A 19,577-nucleotide genomic window follows, 5' to 3' on the forward strand; every position below is an offset into this window, starting at 1 on the left:
ACAGGCGAATTACCCTCAGACTTCAAGAAGAATATAATAATTCCAATCCCAAAGAAAGCAGGTGTTGACAGATGTGAAAATTACCGAACTATCAGTTTAATAAGTCACAGCTGCAAAATACTAACGCGAATTCTTTACAGACGAATGGAAAAACTGGTAGAAGCGGACCTCGGGGAAGATCAGTTTGGATTCCGTATAAATGTTGGAACACGTGAGGCAATACTAACCTTATGACTTATCTTAGAAGAAAGATTAAGAAAAGGCAAACCTACGTTTCTAGCATTTGTAGACTTAGAGAAAGCTTTTGACAATGTTAACTGGAATACTCTCTTTCAAATTCTGAAGGTGGCAGGGGTAAAATACAGGGAGCGAAAGGCTATTTACAATTTGTACAGAAACCAGATGGCAGTTATAAGAGTCGAGGGGCATGAAAGGGAAGCAGTGGTTGGAAAGGAGTGAGACAGGGTTGTAGCCTCTTCCCGATGTTATTCAATCTGTATATTGAGCAAGCAGTAAAAGAAACAAAAGAAAAATTCGGAGTAGGTATTAAAATTCATGGAGAAGAAGTAAAAACTTTGAGGTTCGCTGATGACATTGTAATTCTGTCAGAGACAGCAAAGGACTTGGAAGAGCAGTTGAACGGTATGAACAGTGTCTTGAAAGGAGGATATAAGATAAACATCAACAAAAGCAAAACAAGGATAATGGAATGTAGTCAAATTAAATCGGGTGATGCTGAGGAAATTAGATTAGGAAATGAGACTCTTAAAGTAGTAAAGGAGTTTTGCTATTTAGGGAGTAAAATAACTGATTATGGTCGAAGTAGAGAGGATATAAAATGTAGACTGGCAATGGCAAGGAAGTCGTTTCTGAAGAAGAGAAATTTGTTAACATCGAGTATAGATTTAAGTGTGAGGAAGTCGTTTCTGAAAGTATTTGTATGGAGTGTAGCCATGTATGGAAGTGAAATATGGACGATAAATAGTTTGGACAAGAAGAGAATAGAAGCTTTCGAAATGTGGTGCTACAGAAGAATGCTGAAGATAAGGTGGGTAGATCATGTAACTAATGAGGAGGTATTGAACAGAATTGGGGAGAAAAGGAGTTTGTGGCACAACTTGACTAGAAGAAGGGATCGGTTGGTAGGACATGTTTTGAGGCATCAAGGGATCACAAATTTAGCATTGGAGGGCAGGGTGGAGGGTAAAAATCATAGAGGAAGACCAAGAGATGAATACACTAAGCAGATTCGGAAGGATGTAGGTTGCAGTAGGTACTGGGAGATGAAGAAGCTTGCACAGGATAGAGTAGCATGGAGAGCTGCATCAAACCAGTCTCAGGACTGAAGACCACAACAACAACAACACCAATATTGACCTACTCATTTGGAGTTGTGAAATGGAGTAACACAGACCTAGAAGCACTCAATACACTTACACGATCACAATGCCACAAATATAGAATACATCAGCTACATTCAGCAACAGAAAGATTCACATTAAGCGGAAAGGAAGGAGGAATGGGATTTATAGACATAAAAAACCTACATTATGGACAGGTAGACAATTTAAGAAAATTCTTTATAGAACGAGCAGAAACTAGCAAAATACACAAAGCATCACTCATATAAATACATCGGCTACACCATTGCAATTTCATAACCACTTCTACAAGCCTTTAGATAACATAACATCAACAGATACGAAGAAAGTAAATTGGAAATAGGAAAAACAACATGGCAGCCACACATCGATCAAGACCCATCCAACACATGGCTAAGAAAAGGCAATATATACAGTGAGATGGAAGGATTCATGATTGCAATACAGGATCAAACAACAAACTCCAGATATTACAGCAAGCATATTATTAAAGATCCCAATAACACAACAGATAAATGCAGACTTTGCAAAGAACAAATAGAAACAGTAGATCACATAACAAGCGGATGTACAATAGTAGCAAATACAGATACACCAGAAGACATGACAATGTAGCAAAAATAATACGTCAACAACTTGCCATACAACATAAACTAATAAAACAACACGTTCCCACATACAAGTATGCACCACAAAATGTACTGGAGAATGATGAATACACATTATACTGGAACAGAACCATTATAACTTAACAGAGAACCGACTCGTGGAGATAACATCTTGGACCTACTGATAACAAACAGACCCGAACTTTTCGACTCTGTAAGTGCAGAACAGGGAATCAGTGATCATAAGGCTGTTGTAGCATCCCTGAATATGGAAGTTAATAGGAATATAAAAAAAGGGAGGAAGGTTTATCTGTTTAGCAAGAGTAATAGAAGGCAGATTTCAGACCACCTAACAGATCTAAACGAAAATTTCTGTTCCGACACTGACAATGTTGAGTGTTTATGGAAAAAGTTCAAGGCAATCGTAAAATGCGTTTTAGACAGGTACGTGCTGAGTAAAACTGTGAGGGACGGGAAAAACCCACCGTGGTACAACAACAAAGTTAGGAAACTACTGCGAAAGCAAAGAGAGCTTCAAAATGGCTCTGAGCACTACGGGACTCAACATCTTAGGTCATAAGTCCCCTAGAACTTAGAACTACTTAAACCTAACTAACCTAAGGACATCACACACACCCATGCCCGAGGCAGGATTCGAACCTGCGACCGTAGCAGTCCCGCGGTTCCGGACTGCAGCGCCAGAACCGCTAGACCACCGCGGCCGGCAAAGAGAGAGCTTCACTCCAAGTTTAAATGCAGCCAAAACCTCTCAGACAAACAGAAGCTAAGCGATGTCAAAGTTAGTGTAAGGAGGGCTATGCGAGAAGCGTTCAGTGAATTTGAAAGTAAAATTCTATGTACAGACTTGACAGAAAATCCTAGGAAGTTCTGGTCTTACGTTAAATCAGTAAGTGGCTCGAAACAGCATATCCAGACACTCCGGGATGATGATGGCATTGAAACAGAGGATGACACGCGTAAAGCTGAAATACTAAACACCTTTTTCCAAAGCTGTTTCACAGAGGAAGACTGCACTGCAGTTCCTTCTCTAAATCCTCGCACAAACGAAAAAATGGCTGACATCGAAATAAGTGTCCAAGGAATAGAAAAGCAACTGGAATCACTCAACAGAGGAAAGTCCACTGGACCTGACGGGATACCAATTCGATTCTACACAGAGTACGCGAAAGAACTTGCCCCCCTTCTAACAGCCGTGTACCGCAAGTCTCTAGAGGAACAGAGGGTTCCAAATGATTGGAAAAGAGCACAGGTAGTCCCAGTCTTCAAGAAGGGTCGTCGAGCAGATGCGCAAAACTATAGACCTATATCTCTGACGTCGATCTGTTGTAGAATTTTAGAACATGTTTTTTTTTCGAGTATCATGCCGTTTTTGGAAACCCAGAATCTACTATGTAGGAATCAACATGGATTCCAGAAACAGCGATCGTGTGAGACCCAACTCGCGTTATTTGTTCATGAGACCCAGAAAATATTAGATACAGGCTCCCAGGTAGATGCTATTTTTCTTGACTTCCGGAAGGCGTTCGATACAGTTCCGCACTGTCGCCTGATAAACAAAGTAAGAGCCTACGGAATATCAGACCAGCTGTGTGGCTGGATTGAAGATTTTTTAGCAAACAGAACACAGCATGTTGTTATCAATGGAGAGATGTCTACAGACGTTAAGGTAACCTCTGGCGTGCCACAGGGGAGTGTTATGGGACCATTGCTTTTCACAATATATATAAATGACCTAGTAGATATTGTCGGAAGTTCCATGCGGCTTTTCGCGGATGATGCTGTAGTATACAGAGAAGTTGCAGCATTAGAAAATTGTAGCGAAATGCAGGAAGATCTGCAGCGGATAGGCACTTGGTGCAGGGAGTGGCAACTGTCCCTTAACATAGACAAATGTAATGTATTGCGAATACATAGAAAGAAGGATCCTTTATTGTATGATTATATGATAGCGGAACAAACGCTGGTAGCAGTTACTTCTGTAAAATATCTGGGAGTATGCGTGCGGAACGATTTGAAGTGGAATGATCATATAAAATTAATTGTTGGTAAGGCGGGTACCAGGTTGAGATTCATTGGGAGAGTGCTTAGAAAATGTAGTCCAGCAACAAAGGAGGTGGCTTACAAAACACTCGTTCGACCTATACTTGAGTATTGCTCATCAGTGTGGGATCCGTACCAGATCGGGTTGACGGAGGAGATAGAGAAGATCCAAAGAAGAGCGGCGCGTTTCGTCACAGGGTTATTTGGTAACCGTGATAGCGTTACGGAGATGTTTAATAAACTCAAGTGGCAGACTCTGCAAGAGAGGCGCTCTGCATCGCGGTGTAGCTTGCTCGCCAGGTTTCGAGAGGGTGCGTTTCTGGATGAGGTATCGAGTATATTGCTTCCCCCTACTTATACCTTCCGAGGAGATCACGAATGTAAAATTAGAGAGATTAGAGCGCGCACGGAGGCTTTCAGACATTCGTTCTTCCCGCGAACCATACGCAACTGGAACAGGAAAGGGAGGTAATGACAGTGGCACGTAAAGTGCCCTCCGCCACACACCGTTGGGTGGCTTGCGGAGTATGAATGTAGATGTAGATGTAGATAACAGATAAAACACCACCACATAACAAACCTGACATCATACTCACCAATAAAAAGAAGAAATTAACACAACTAATCGAAATATCCATACCCAATACAACAAATATACAGAAGATGACAGGAGAAAAAATTGAAAAATACATTCAGCTAGCTGAGGAAGTCAAGGACATGTGGCATCAGGATAAAGTTGACATTATACCAATTATACTATCAACTACAGGAGTCATACCACACAATATCCACCAGTACATCAACACAGTACAGCTACATCCAAATGTGTATATACAACTACACAAATCTGCAATTATTGATACGTGTTCAATTACCCGAAAGTTCCTAAATGCAATGTAACATATACCGTACAGTTAAAAGGAAGTCACGCTTGATCAAGGTCCGCGTCACTTTCCATTTTTAACCAGACATAACGTCTAAGAAAGGAAAGAAATAATAATAAAGACAATATGAGAATAGTCAACTCTTAGAAATTGAAGAAGATTTTCAGAAATACAATACCAGAAATTTTTATAAAACTTTTAAAACCAAAATAAAGGGGTACCAACCCCAGAATCTTTGCTTCAAGAAGGAAAATGGACAGTTGGCTCTTAACAACCAAGAAAATTGCAAAGAACTTTCTAAATATTTTAAGAATCTTCTAAATTGCCCCGAGCCCACAGAAAGATTTCCACCAAAAATTCCCCAACAATGCAATCCAGTTTCACTTGCACCAAATGAAGAGGAAATCATTAAAGAAATTCATAGGTTTAAAAACAACAAAGCATCTGGTGAAGATGGAATTGTTGCAGAACTTTTAAAGGCAGCTGGTCCAAAAACCGTTAAAGAAATTACTTCAATCATGCAAAACATTTGGCAAACTGAAAAAATTCCTGATGAATGGAAAACCGCCTTGATTCACCCGCTTCATAAGAAGGGAGACAAAACTGATGTTAATAATTACAGAGGAATTTCTCTTCTTCCAGTCACATACAAAATCCTCTCTCAATGTCTTCTGAACCGAGCACAACAGCAACTTGAATGGAAAATTGGCGAATATCAAGCAGGTTTCAGGCCAAATAGATCTTGCCCAGAACAGATTTTAGTCCTCAAACTAATTCTCAGACATCAAAAAATTTACAATAAAAAACTAGTTTGTACCTTTGTAGATTTTAGAAAGGCTTATGACTCAGTGGATCGTGAATCTCTTTTCCAAATTGTGAAAGAACAAGGCCTGGATCCTAAAACCACGGCAATTATCAGAGACACGCTAACTGGTACAAAATCAAAAGTAAAGTTCAGAGGAGAAATTTCAGAATCCTTTGAAATAAAAACAGGCGTGAGGCAAGGTGATGGACTCTCTCCGTTGCTATTTAACTGCGTTCTAGAAAAAGTAATACAAGAGTGGCGCGAACGAAAATTGGAGTTCAAAATTGACCAACCAGTGAAATTAGGACGAACAAATATTCGAATAGACTGTTTGGCCTTTGCAGACGACTTGGTTATTCTAACGCAGGACATCCAAATTGCTCAGAAACAAATAGAAATCCTTAAATAAACAGCAGAAAGAGTAGGTCTCCAAATCTCATTTGAAAAAACACAGTATATGACTAGCAACAAACTGGCACCCAAACTTTTGGAAACTAAGTATGGAAAAATCAAAAGAGTTTCGCAATTCAAATATTTAGGTGAAACAATCTCAGAGACTGGTCTAGAAAAAATTGGAAATGAAATTCGTTGTCAAAAGATGGAGACAGCTTTTAGACTTACAAAAGACATCTACAACAAAAAATGTCTCTCGAGGTACTCTAAATTGAGACATTACAACACGGTCATAAAACCAGAGTGCCTTTATGGGGCTGAAACGCTAATTTTAAACAGAAAAAAGGACATTCAAGAAATCCAAAAAAGAGAAAGAAAAGTAATCAGAAAAATTCTAGGTCCAAAATATACTGAAGAAGGAACATACAGGCTAAGAGCAAATAGTGAAATTCAACAATACACCAGCATATATTCAGATATGAAAAAACGCAGATTAAAATTTTATGGGCATATTAAAAGAATGGATGCTACCAGACTAACTAAACAAGTAGTGGAATTCTACGAAAATCGAAGTAAAGCTAAATTTGAGACAATAAAATGGATTGCTGCTATAAAAGAGGACATGAAAGAGGCAGATATAAAACAAGATGAAATTCAAGACAGAAAATTATTTAGGCAAAAAATTCATGACTGGGTAGTTGGTCAAGCTGAAAAACCAAAGAAAACTGGAACCACATGGTCTGATGAAAGGAAAAGAGCTCATTCCGAGAGAATGAAAACAATTTGGGCAGAGAGAAAGTCTAAAAGAAAATAACTGAATGCCCCGTGATTGTACTTCGCGTGGTCCAGTAGGGCCCAAACGTGAATAATAATAATAATAATAATAATGCCATGCAGGTCTTACAGTGATGCATAATCTATTATATATTTGCTATTGTGTTGTGCTGTCAATTTGTTCATGTATCTGTTGTGAAGTGAGTAACACAACAATTTATGGTCCTTTGTGGGAGCTACCTACAATTCAGAGAAGGCATTTTTGTGAGATATGTGAGACTGTCCAGTGTATTTGTCTGAATTTTACTGTCATAGACGCATTTTACAAAGTAAAAAGTATGTGTGTAGTGGGTGAACTATGCGAGGAAGATGATGATCATACATACATTTCACAAGCTGCAACTGTCACCAAACTGCTCCCTGTATTAATGTTAGTATTTGAAAAATGAGTTTAATTAATGGTAATGTATTTAATAGCAATAATAATTACTCTCTTTTAAAAATAATTTAGTTTCATGATTGAAACTAGTTGATCCCTTTTGTTTTTATCCCTCATAAAATTCCATTTTTCGTCTGAGGAGGTAATTACCCCCAGATTGGGAACTGCTGCTCTAGATTTGGGGGAGAGGGGGGGGGGGGGGGACATTTCAGCTCTCAACGCAGAAGAAGATGCAGAGTGAAGGAAGTCCACGACGGGAAAGAAATACGCATAGGTACTTTGGTCATTTAAGCAAAAACGCAGGAGGTCAGAATTAATAATTAATGGTGACTGAAAATCTATTCTAAACTATCTCACACAACAGTGGGGGACATTTCAACATGCTTAACAGAAAAACTCAATCTGAGTAAAAAAAATACTAGGATTTTGTTATTTTCGTAGAACTTGAAATTGCTCTTTATTCACAAGTGACAAATGATTAAGCATGGGTTTTGGAGAAAGACACAATAAGCTCTTCAACATTGGATAGTGAAAATGAGATCTTCTGTTATGTTTATCTTTTCCATGACAGAAGAAGGTTGTTAGCAACCAAATGTTGATCCAAGTAAGGTAATGGAAAGTCCTGAGTGGGATATCAAAAGATATAAAAGTAACGATGCACCGACTAGTTGAGGCACCAAGTTAGAACATTGCTAGCTTTGGACAAGTTGTCCTTGAGGTACATCTGTCATGCACTCCTTGCAGCATTAAAGAAGGATTTGTCCAAAAGCCAGCAATGTTCTCGCTCTTGTTTGTACGCCTGTCGACAATTCACCATGTTAACTAGTTGGTGAGTTGTTACCTTTGCCCATTAAACCCACTGTTGACCCAGATATAGACATTGGTTGCAATTCCAAGTCATTTCAGAAACTCGCTTATGTGTATTATTGTTCAGATTTGTGCTTCTGTAATAACTGCTATTGAGCAGAAGACAAAATTTGTAAATCAGTCTCTTCTAATTTCATTTAGAAAGAGACAATATCTGGTGCAACACCAAACTCAATTCATTTTCTACACTGTGCTGTTCCTGAAATCTCGTCTCACAGAACTATCAAAAATTGTACAATGTTTTGGTGAAAAGCAACGATACTGTATTCGGAGGCAAGTGTAGAGATGAGTCACTCTAAAGCAGTTAGTTTTTCTATACCAAGGTGGGCAGCTACGGTGTACGGTGGAGTCTGAACCACTGTGTGACTTGACATTTTTCACATTAGCAAGTCATTTGAAAAACATCAGATTTCAACTGCCAAGATTTATAATAAGTTTTGATTCGCTCCAGGCAAAAAGTTGGAACGTGACTTTAATATGTAGGTGAATATTAAGTGTTGGTATATTTTATGACTGACTGTATAATGTGCTATATGTCATTATTTACAGCATTTATGTAGGTTGGATTTTACACAGTTCTAATACTGCCATGTAAGCTGTTATAAATGACCTGATCATCATCTGAAGATGCAAACCAGTTGGTAGCTAAATACAGTGTTCTAAAAGTTCTTATGAGCTATGGTGCACCATCTTCACAAAATAAATTAGAGTCATTGCCACACAGTTATCCATTAGAATACCAACAATTTCAGTAGTGTAATGGAATCATCATAAATTGTGCCTGCTGTTTTCTTCCATTTGTGATTTATGGAAATTTTTTCTTACAGTCCAGACTGAAGGTTATAGTGATGGACATGAAGACAGTGGATATTAGGAAATACTGCATGAAAATTATTTCAGACATCAAGACTACCAGTGGAATGCCCTAGAGAGCTGGTGCAAAGTGGAATGATTGGAAAATGTGTTCTCCATACCATATACTAAGATGAATGTGGCAAGCATTGAACTGTCTTCACAAAGATTTTATAGAGATGTGTAAATAATTTTAAAACTGACATGACACACACATTCCAAAATGTAGTTTCAGATTTCCTGTTACTAGTAAGGGATGCTTCTTTATTTTATGGAAGTAGACATTGTTTATAATTATTTACTGCTATTTATTAACTGTTTGCTGGGGCATACTGCCTGGAGCATATTTTTCAACATTTTCATTTTTGTATATGGCTGTAATAATATATGTTTCATTGTATTTAACATAAATAACTTTCTATGAAAAATTGTGTAAGATTAATTTTTACACTTGCTTGTGTATACATAGTGTAATTAAATGATAAAGATTTCCTGAAATTTATGCACATTAGTAATGAATTTGTAATAAAAAGAGTTTTATGAATGAATAGACATTTCAGAGTTCTGGTAACTAGTAGTCTTACCACCCGTAGAAAGTGTGGGTTGGTAGCTCTCTCTTCAGATATGGTTTGATCAGCTGCAAGTATAGGGACTTGATGTGAAAATGTAATTGTTCAATTTTCTGTCAAAGATGATTGTCTTGCAAAAACAGACATAATGTTTGATGGGATAGTTTCTTGTGATTGTATAATGTTACTTATAATCTGCCATGACTGGTTTTATATCTAAAGAAAGAAAGAAAGAAAGTGATGAGACTTACCAAACAAAAGCGCTGGCAGGTCGATAGACACACAAACAAACACAAACATACACACAAAATTCTAGCTTTCGCAACAAACGGTTGCTTCGTCAGGAAAGAGGGAAGGAGAGGGAAAGATGAAAGGAAGTGGGTTTTAAGGGAGAGGGTAAGGAGTCATTCCAATCCCGGGAGCAGAAAGACTTACCTTAGGGGGAAAAAAGGACGGGTATACACTCGCACACACACACATATCCATCCGCATATACACAGACACAAGCAGACATTTGTAAAGGCCAAATGTCTGCTTGTGTCTGTGTATATGCGGATGGATATGTGTGTGTGTGCGAGTGTATACCCGTCCTTTTTTCCCCCTAAGGTAAGTCTTTCCGCTCCCGGGATTGGAATGACTCCTTACCCTCTCCCTTAAAACCCACTTCCTTTCATCTTTCCCTCTCCTTCCCTCTTTCCTGACGAAGCAACCGTTTGTTGTGAAAGCTAGAATTTTGTGTGTATGTTTGTGTTTGTTTGTGTGTCTATCGACCTGCCAGCGCTTTTGTTTGGTAAGTCTCATCACTTTCTTTCTTTTTAGATATATTTTTTCCACGTGGAATGTTTCCCTCTGTTATATATATATATATATATATATATATATATATATATATAACAGAGGGAAACATTCCACGTGGAAAAAATATATCTAAAAAGAAAGATGATGAGACTTACCAAACAAAAGCGCTGGCAGGTCGATAGGCACACAAACAAACACAAATATACACACAAAATTCAAGCTTTCGCAACAAACTGTTGCCTCATCAGGAAAGAGGGAAGGAGAGGGAAAGACGAAAGGATGTGGGTTTTAAGGGAGAGGGTAAGGAGTCATTCCAATCCCGGGAGCGGAAAGACTTTGGTCTTTAAATATGTCTGCTTGTGTCTGTATGTGTGGATGGATATGTGTGTGTGTGCGAGTGTATACCTGTCCTTTTTTCCCCCTAAGGTAAGTCTTTCCGCTCCCGGGATTGGAATGACTCCTTACCCTCTCCCTTAAAACCCACATTCTTTCGTCTTTCCCTCTCCTTCCCTCTTTCCTGATGAGGCAACAGTTTGTTGCGAAAGCTTGAATTTTGTGTGTATATTTGTGTTTGTTTGTGTGCCTATCGACCTGCCAGCGCTTATATATATATATATAACTGGTTTCGGTTCATCCAGAACCATCTTCAGATCTGATGTATTTCAGTTACAGGAGTAACCCGTCCAAATCCAGCCACTTTCACATGCTGCATCACAGTTACTCCTGTAACTGAAATATATCAGATCTGAATAAATTTTTTTTTTTTTTTTTAAATTGCAATCAAGACGGATTATTAGTAACATTATAAGCTGATTAATGTATTTACCACAGATATATTCATTATGGTACAGAGTAGTGTGAGACCATCTTTCGGAACACATGCTGATAGAGTAAATTGTGCACTTCACATCCAGTGCAGCAATGTCTTCTTAGGTAATGCCACAGTGCTCTGTTATCTCAGGCATGTTTGTTGTCATGCTCAATAAAGTAGCATTATAGCTTGAAGACACTAAATTGACAATGTTCTTAGGTTTTGGAATGAAAGATTTTAAATAAGTAATATCTCGTAAAACAATTACGTTTTACATTTAGCTATCAGGAGCTCCTTTAGAATCTATCTTCTTCTTCTCAGTGTTTTTTTTTTTTTTTTTTTTTTTTTTTTTTGTGCTCTTACCAGTTTGACAAGTACATTTGCTTTGCTTAATGAGGTTATTTATGGGTTCAAACAAAAAAAATATAACCTGCGAATTTACTTAGTACACAGGTTGAAGTTAAATCTGCAAATATGATGCACCAATCCACATACATTCAAGATTATCCACCAAAACTTCACAAGCCTAGGATATAAGCACAATGATTTGGGCAGCATAGCATGTTTCAGTTATTACCGAATACTGGTATACCAAAGAAGAATCTTGTTATGCACTTATTAAAAAAGAATCTCTGTTCATCTTTCAGGAGGGAGATCAAGCCTTATGGTGGTGTTTCAGTATGTGCAAAAAGTGTTAATAATTACTGTCCCATAGATGTAAGTTCTAGAAGTGTCGAAGGTGTCCCTGAACTTTCTGTGATAAACTATTGTTGGAAAAGTAAACATAACTGTGGGTATAGACAGACCTCCATCTGAAAGTATATATATTTTTCTAGCTAATCTCTATGAACTGTTTGTAGAGGGAGATAGTACAGGGTGTATATGTGGACAAGGGAAAAAAATTCCCAGATTTCCCGGTTAAAGATACACTTTCTCCCGGCTGAAAATACACTTTTTGCGTGTTATGTGACAGTATACTTTCCGTCCGAACTGTAAAACTTACCATTCCTTTGAATGGTTACGGTTTTATAGAGCGGTGTAGAATTTCCCAGCCCTTTAGAAAACGAATCGACATTGCGATGCTCCTTTGTAAGCCAGTCATAGCTCATGTCACGTGACCTCGCCAGCCGATGACAGTTGATATTCAGAGCATAGGACACCTGATGCAGTCAGCCAACAGCAACATCACGGCAAGTTGCGCGAACACACAAATAGGAAAGGTTACGGTTTAAATTAATATACATAGTGTTGCTACAAGAACAGCAAAGCTTTCACATACAATATTTGTCTCAAAGATTAATAAGGTGCAAGAGAAGCTAAGCTTTCACATATAATGTTGATCTTTTTTGCGCGTGTTACATACACAAATGTGCGAGTAAAATTTTTAATAACGACATAAATGTCTGATCTTCTTGGCTTGAAATTCTTCTAACTGGCTCGTCATCAAAGAGTTGATTTTTAAATGAGAGTCAAACACTCTGATTCAAGAAATTCATCATACATTCTCGCAAATAGTCTATCTTGCATAAAAGGAAATTTACTTTGAAAGTAATGCTTTTCAAACCACCATTCACTATATTTTCCCGTGACCTTTTAGAAACAGGTTTGTTCCAGCAGTTGTCAGAGCGCCAGATAGGCATCACTGGGCTTGCGCAGCTACGATGATGTGGGAAGCCCGTATGTTCGTACGTGTAAAACATTAAAAGATCTTATATTATGTCATAAAAGAAATAAGACATCAGAGGCTACTCCAAAAGCATCGGAATTTTGTAAACCAAACTAAAATGCATGATCTGGCTTAAAGTGCACATTCGTATGTCCAGATTCCCAGTGAAGTAGGCCTTGACAATGAAGTAGGCTTTTCAGTGTGCTTTTCGGGATGTCAATTTTCTCATGTTTGGTTCTTTATTATGGCAACACGCCATACGTAGAAACTGAAAACATGCACTTGAAATGCTGTGAACAGTTGAAACTAGCCAATAGTGGCGAATTAAACACTTCGTTTCAAATAAATTGCCTGCCTCTGCAGAAAAGATTAATAAAAGCCAAATTTCTGTAGCAAACCGACAAAAAACTTCATTTTCCTGCAAGGTGACTAAGCAAAATTATTAAACATAAACACGGGTCAGGTGGGGACGACCCACCTCCCCACTACAACTCAGATTGCTCTGCGTGGATTTGTGATATTTCTGAACTGGGACAGTACTAGATAGTACCCCTACCCCCTCCCGCGAGAGTTTGAGATAGGACTTTTCAAAAATATGTTCATTTTGTAGCACACATCTTTCTGAAGAGTCTGATACGTAAAACACATATTTTCGAGGACATGTAAGACATGTTATTTTGCCTTAGGTGTGCCAAAGTGCAGTGCCATGCCTCTTCACACAGTATCATTCTATTGCACATCACTGAATTTCGTTCTGTGGAATTCAAACGTGTATATTTTGTAATGGATGCCATCAAACTATATTCAGGACAGGTTTGACATCCTACCCCTCTTTAAAAAAAAACCTCGCAATAAATTCTGGATGGCATGATTTATAACTGGGAGAACAATAACTCTTCAGAAAATTTGCATTCTTTATTGCCTATTAGCTAATAATTTGCTGTTTTGTGTGACATAAAATTAAATATATGATACATAAAAACAGTAAAGGCAAGAAACAAGCAAGACAGTATACATTTCTTCAATCCTCAATCTCTCTATCTTGCTACAACTTTACATGGTGTGCTTTCCTTTCTGCGAAAGACTCTATTACCTCGTCAAAGTTTGTCAAATGTTTTGCTACATGAAAAATCGAAATGTCGTTATCTAATATTAAAAAGCTGTTAATATAAATAGTACCCATGACTGTTGTGGTTTCTCGATCTGATTACGTCTATTTCGTCACTGTCTGCTAGATAAAACGAAATAGGCCTTTCTAATATTGTAGCCATTGTAACGTACATCAAATCAACAAGACTGTTTTGGCACAAATGGTCATTTTTTATAACACGACAAAATATAATTCAGGAAGTACAAATATCAAACGCCCCCCCTAGATCCAGGCCTTTTGCGCATGGGTGCATCTGACAGCTTAGGCGCACTAGTAAAATTTTTCCAGGTAGCATCTGGCTGTTCGCTGCTACTGCTTGTACAACTAACAGCCACACTTCTGTATCCAGAAGTGGGAGAAGGTACTACTCACATGCGACTCAACAGCGCATGCTCAAGAGCGCGTTCGCAACTGCTCAAATGAATCTAAGGTAAACAGTTGTGACATCACGCTCAACGGAGGCAATTTGTTGTTACAAAACATTGCATAATCTTTCTAAAGCCTTTGACACATTTTGCTGCTGGCAGATGCTTGTATGTGTTCTGTGTTTTGTTGTATACGCACATTTTCTTTGCAACTTAAGTTTTATTTTTTCTCTCATTCATGTTTTATGCTGCAATATTATTCTGCGGTAGCAAGATACAGGGATATTCTTTGTTTTTTAGAGCATCGGTTCTTACCAGTCAAAATTACAAAAATGTAACTGAAAACTAAAACAATGAAAAATTCACGGATTCTAAAAAATTCCCGGGTTTTTTACAGATCTCCCGGTTGTCCCGGGTCGTATACACCCTGTAGTAAATAGCTGGGTAAATTTGCTGATACTTGTTAACAGTCTGATAAACCCTTATCTAACAGAAATCCATTTTTACTGTTAAGAATGGCGAATGGCACACAGACAGATCTAACATTAGCGATAATGCAATACAGGGTACCTAGGGTTCTGTACAGGGACATCTTCTTTTCTTGATTTAAGCTATTGACATAAAATACTGCTCCCCAAATTGAAAGACAGTTCTGTATGCTGGTGCTACATCTATTGCGTGCAATCATAAAGATCATGAGCAACTACAAATATTGTGGGACTGTATTACAGTGGATAGGCAAAATAATGTAAACAATGGTAGAAATGGGATGGTTGTGTTTGACAGTCAACAATGCAGGTAAGACGTGTTGCACTGGACTGTGCACGTTCAGTATGGACTAGGCGTAAGTGGAAGTTGTTTACGGTAGTGCACGTTCCATATTTGCGTTCAGAGGCTGAGGTCAATGTGCAATGAAAAACATAATTGAGTTCCAAAGAGGGAAGATTGTGGGAGCCCAATTAGCTGGAACATCAGTAACCCAAGACAGCCAACTAATTGAATGTTTTAAGAGCAACTGTTTCAACGGTCATGACAGCCTACGCAAAACATGGACAGGCGTCATTGTGTAAACGCAATAGTGGGCACAAATTGAAACTAAATGACGGAGATTGTCGTATGCTAAAGCGACTTGTGTCAAAACAACACAAAACTACGGTGGCTAAAGTGAAACGAACTTGCAGAACAGTGAAAGTAAAAATAATGTCCATGTAGGCTAAGCATCTCTGCCTATGATTTAGAATGTAATTTTAAATTCTGGTACAAAAGTCTAACAGGTCACTGCTAGACATCGGGCAGAAAACTGGAAATCCCAAGACACTAATAAACTACAAAGTAAAAGATTATTTCATTAGCCTCACCTTCTATAATTAAGTGTAATTAAGCATAATGTTTGGACTCATGGATGCATCTGCTGGTTAGCACTAAGATTTGTATTAAGCAAAATTTTAATGTTACTGTTATATCTAGGATTGACAGTACTCATTGTAAAATTATGAAATGCTTTGTATGAAGTATGAGAGAAAAACAGCGCTTTAATAAAAAAAACTATTTCTAGCTTTCGGGACTACTAGTTCCTTCCTCTTGGAAGATGGATATTTCTCAGAACTTTGGAATGAGAGGCAGGCCACTTCGACCGCCTGTGTAGAACACTAGTGTGACCCATTCACAAGTATTGCCCAAGTGTTTGAGGTCTCCACCTGATCTGATTAAGCGAACACATTGAAGCAACTCAAGAGGCGGGCTGCTAGATAGGTTACCAGTAGGTTCAGACAACATGTGAGTATTATGAAGATGCTTGGCGAACTCATTGAGAATCCTTGGAGGGAAGACAATGTTCTTTTTGTGGAATACTGTTGAGAAAACTTAAGGAACCAGCATTTGAAATTGATTGCAGAACAATTCTACCACCACCAATGTATATTTTGCCTGAGGACCAAGAAGACATGAAAAATTAGGGCTCATATGGAGACACACAGATAGCCCTTCTTTCCTCACTCTACTTGTGAGTGGAATGGGAAAGGAAATGATTTGTAGTGGTACAAGGTACCCTCCTCCATGTTTGCACAGTATGTATGGAAGAAAATTGTGATTGCCAACTACTTCAGAATTTATTCCAAATGGTTTGTTCCAAATTTAACTGTACCTGATACACTCTTGATAATCAGTGACTTGCATCTATAACAGTCTAACAATTTGGAGACCTGAATATTTCCTAGATCTATTAATAATTACTCATTCAGATCTGTTTATCAAAATGCCACATAAAAATGAACTGGATTTTGAGAAACTACATGTAGGAAGATGTGATGTAACTGTTTGTTTACAGAACAATGATCAAAATATAAGCACATCAGTAACACAGATTGTCAAGAGCAGATATCTGGGCTAAAGTACTACATTTGATTCCCTCCCCCCCCCCCCCCAAAAAAAAAAAAAAAAAAAAAAAAAAGACTAAACTTTGTTGGAGATAACAAGCTTATCTGTAGTGCAGTCTGAGATCTACATTTGTTTCAAAGGTGATAATACCGGTGACAGCTGTGAAACTGTGAATGTGAAATACAGGTTGTGGTAACGTATTACGTACATATATCGCACACGAACTGCAAAAATGAAGGGGAGTTCCACTACGTAATTTTTACTCATATTTGATCTCCTTTTCAAAATTTGTTACTCCTGATATGGAGGCAGAGAAAAATTCGTAGTTAAGTATTGCAAACATCTGAGTGAAAAGAAACATTGAGAGACATTGTGCTGAAGGCAAAATATTGTGTGTTATGCTATAAATCATTCTGCCATTCAAGTAATGGTTCATAATCACTTAATTGGCTTCAGTCAATCACATAACACACTAGTCTGTAACTCCAACTATACTACGGATTAGTATGTCACTGTAATCGAGATTATTTGCATTCAAACTTTGTTTCTATATTAATTCTCATAACGGAAGCTTCATTCAGCAACCTATATTGACTTAACGTTTTAAAATGACAACGTTGGGCAAGTGTATTTAAAGGCTTTGGTCAACAGGTGACAGAAGTCACTTACGTCAATAGAGCTGCTTACAGGCATGGTCATCAGGCAGCACAGTCAAGCTTTTGGCTTTTCTACTGACGTGAAGCAAATCCTCGGGGTCAGGGAGATGTAATGTTAGCGACTAAGAATATATTGTGTTAATTTTTGGCATTATAGGAAACTCATGCCAGCAATAATAAAACATGTAGCACATCTCCAACCTTCTCAAAAAATGTGGGGAATAATTTGGGGCATTACTGTGAGGAAAAACACTCACTGTGTTTTATTTCGTACATGTTACGTAAAGCCATGAAGTATTGTTGAAGAGTATGCAACATGTTAACATTTTTATTTACACTTACTGGAGTATTTGAGTATTGCAGATGATCTGAAATGGAAAGTAGCAGACTATCTTCTCGAAGTATACTATATGCCTAATGCTTAGTGGTATTTGGCTGTTGACTTTGAAGCATCTTCTACAAGTATTAAGCATATCAGCTTTATACAGGAAAATTGTATAATGGAATATTTACACTTCAGCCACAAGTATGGCAAATTAAGTATTTCATGGAGGCATATTTGGAATAAAGACTGGTGTTTACAATGGTAATCAGGTCAGATATGTGTCAGTGGTATTTAAATAAAAGTACAGATTTACTTACATTAAGATCCACTAGGAGTTGTGCATACTACATGAACATATTTGAATAATATATGCTTTTTTGTTTTCAAAGAGCTCATGCCAATTCATTTTTTATTATGTTAGGTAAAACGGAAAAACTTTCTGCCAGGTGCACTCAATCACTCAAAATAAAGAAATCTCGTTGCCATCATGTCACACATATTTGTGAAAATTTGGTGTAAGAAAGTACAAAAATAGAAAGTGATAAAAAAAATTTTTTCAGATTTTTTAGGTCAAAACTGTAGTCAGGGGGCTATTTTGAAATGTCTAGCATTTTCTCCATCTGACATCAGTACAAAAGGTAGGTTGAAAGTTTTTAACTACTATAACTCCCTTGTTTATAAATAAATTTTATTCAGTTTGGTGTCATTAGAAAAATAAAAGGACCAATTATATCACTAAACTGTAAAAATGTTGCAACTGTGCATATAAATATGTGCAAATCTGTAATTAAAGTCATTTTACAATTCTTTTTTTTTTTTTTTTTACCAACTTCATTAATTTTTTTCATTGAAATTGCAAGTTCCACCATTTTAAATTTTGTCTCAAAGAATTCCTATTGTCATACATTTCAACATAAATAAAATCAGAAGGGTGCTTGTTCTGTTTAATCATTTAAAACAGAAAGAACATAAATAATAATGTTGTTGTTGTTGTTGTTGTTGTCTTCAGTCCTGAGACTGGTTTGATGCAGCTCTCCATGCAATCATACAGTAAAGCTGCATGTCCTCGGGAAAAATTACGGCTGTAGTTTCCCCTTGCTTTCAGCTGTTCGCAATACCAGCACAGCAAGGCCGTTTTGGTTAATATTACAAGGCCAGATCAGTCAATCATCCAGACTGTTGCCCCTGCAACTACTGAAAAGGCTGCTGCCCCTCTTCAGGAACCACATGTTTGTCTGGCCTCTGAACAGATACCCCTCCGTTGTGGTTGCACCTACGGTATGGCCATCTGTATCCCTGAGGCACGCAAGCCTCCCCACCAACGGCAAGGTCCATGGTTCATGGGGGGAATAATAATATACACGTTTCATTTTGTGACTCTTACCTAGTGGTCACAAATGATCATCAGTCCTCATAGAACACATTCATAAAATTCTAAAAGGCATTCATTCTTTCAAACAAGTTTTCAGTGGACAATATTATGTCTGATTCAAAAGTATATAAATGACCAGTACTTGGGCTTGCACTAAGAGCAGGCAAAGTCATTAAAATGTTTTCATAAGGTATCCAGCAAACATCAGTGTGAAGTGACCATGAATAACTTGAGGAAGGGCCACTTGGACTCATGAACTTGACTTTTGCATCTCTGTGTTCTTCATTTATCTCTAGAATTTTTCCAAGCCACCACTGGTTATCGTAGATAGCTGCGACAAATGTTTCTTCTTTAATTGCGTGAGAGACAGTGTTTTGAATTCCAAGAGGAACTTGAATGAATTTAGCAGATGATGAAACACACT

The 19,577-nt window shown here is 37.8% G+C and overlaps 1 protein-coding gene across 2 annotated transcripts in view; it reads left to right on the plus strand.

The window, feature by feature from the left end:
* Positions 1–19,577, plus strand: part of LOC126210582 (replication protein A 70 kDa DNA-binding subunit-like) — a 339,516-nt gene that overhangs the window by 160,422 nt on the left and 159,517 nt on the right. Inside the window, exon 15 of one of the 2 annotated variants that reach the window (XM_049939848.1) lies at positions 9,041–9,464. The exons of the other annotated variant lie outside the window; for it this stretch is intronic. The gene's annotated coding sequence lies outside the window, so the exon portion shown is untranslated. Of the gene's footprint in view, positions 1–9,040; positions 9,465–19,577 lie in introns of those variants that run through there. 2 annotated transcript variants of the gene reach the window in all.

This window comes from Schistocerca nitens, chromosome 10 (assembly GCF_023898315.1).
Source record: "Schistocerca nitens isolate TAMUIC-IGC-003100 chromosome 10, iqSchNite1.1, whole genome shotgun sequence".
NCBI classification, from domain to species: domain Eukaryota; kingdom Metazoa; phylum Arthropoda; class Insecta; order Orthoptera; family Acrididae; genus Schistocerca; species Schistocerca nitens.